The following is a 1,888-nucleotide window of genomic DNA, read 5'->3' as shown; positions in this document are numbered from 1 at the left end:
CCAAATTTTCATATATACTATGAAAATTAATTTGTCACCAAAATTTGAAACCTTGATTTGTATGCACTATGTAGCATTCATTTTCTATTTTGAAACCCTAGCTCTTGGAATGCCAACCTCCAAAAGAAAAAAAAAATTAAAGTCGACAAATTAACATTGGAACCCCCCCCTCCAAGTCAGGAAAATTTTAGGGGGAAAAGAACAACTTCTTCTTGTTTTTTTTTTTTACCAACAGGGCCAAAAGAATTTTTAATTATAAATATAGATATTGAAAATAAATATTACAGTAGTAGTAGTAATAATAACAATAAATTTTACAGAAATTTGAAAATAAGAAATTATGAATTAATAAAAATGTAAGATTATTTTTTGGCCAACAATAAAAATCTAAGAGATTAAAGATACATATATACCGTATCAAAATAAATACAAATCCCAGTCAAAAATAATGCAAATGTCTTGATAATATACTGCACACGCAAACATAATGTATGTACATGTGTGTTAGGTGATAGAATATTATAAGGTATTAAAATTCTATTTATCGGCTCTTATTTCAAATCAATTTTTCTTTTGGAGGTGGCTCTTAACATATAATGTATTAAAATTCTATTCATTGATCATTTCAAAAAAAAAAAAGAAAAAGAAAGAACTTTTCATCTTCTCATAATAAAATCATTTGTAATCATTTTCTATATATACAACAAAATGAATGCCAAGAAAGAAATCTTCAATTTATTATCAAGTTATCACACTTTAACAATAGATAGATATTGAGGATGGAAGGTATATACTCCCTCCATTAAAAAATATAAGTATTTTTGAGGAGTTAGATGTTAAAAAATGTAAGGCATTTTTAGTCTTTTGAGATATAATTATTGCTCTTTTTTTAAAAGTACCCCTATTGATTAATGATTTTATATTTATTGTACGGTATTTCATAGGGGTAAATATAAAAAGATAAAGTTAATTAGAAAATAGGTAACTATTTTTTTAAGGGTGAGATTTGGTTAAAAATGCTTTATATTTTTTAACGGAGGGAATATATAATTAGGTAGCCCTTCATAGAAGTAAATATAAAGTATTCTTAAAACCTTTAATATGTGTTAAAAACTTTTTTATTGCTACCAAATTTTTATTATAGTCAATATTGAAATAAGTATGATTGTAATTGGTTAAGACCTCAAAATATCTAAAAGAGGCAAATAAATCAGGTAATAAAAAAGGAAGCATAACCAAGTGTCAGGGGTTTGATCTTTGCTTGGATATGAAAAAATGTCCTCTGACCAGCTCTCCCAACCTTCGAGCTGCCTGACCATGGGAGAATTCAGATTAGCCTGGGCTGTTGTTGCACCTGAAAGATGGTCTACATAGGATACTAGATATGTCAGCAAAAAAATAAAAATAAAAAAGGAAGCAAGTACAATCAAATATACTACATCTCTAGTCTTAAATGTAAGAATTAGTTGAAGAGTTTATTTTAATCTTAAACAGAAGTTTAAGCAGTGTTCAGAACAGTCAAATATAAATAATTAAAAGGAGAGGTGTTTTAACAAAACAATCACACGTTTTTATAAATAATTAAGTTATCTATTTTTTTAATATATATGAATAAGTTAACTAACTCTTATATATTAAACTACAGATAAGCATAATTTTAATTTGGATTTAGTGAATGGCCTAAATCTATACACTCTACAAGTGTCTCAATTATAAGATACATTTTTTCTTTAAAAATTTAAAATAATTCTTACAATCAAAACATTCATCACATATATTGTCCTCTACAAAATTTAAAATGTAATACTTTTTAAATATTATGAGACAAAAATTCTCACAACTATTTAATTAAATCAAACAATTACTTATGATGTGATGTAAAACACTC

This window comes from Prosopis cineraria, unplaced genomic scaffold, assembly GCF_029017545.1.
Source record: "Prosopis cineraria cultivar Desert tree isolate PC_DT_omini unplaced genomic scaffold, ASM2901754v1 PC5, whole genome shotgun sequence".
Taxonomy (NCBI): domain Eukaryota; kingdom Viridiplantae; phylum Streptophyta; class Magnoliopsida; order Fabales; family Fabaceae; genus Prosopis; species Prosopis cineraria.
This window is presented reverse-complemented; position numbering follows the sequence as displayed.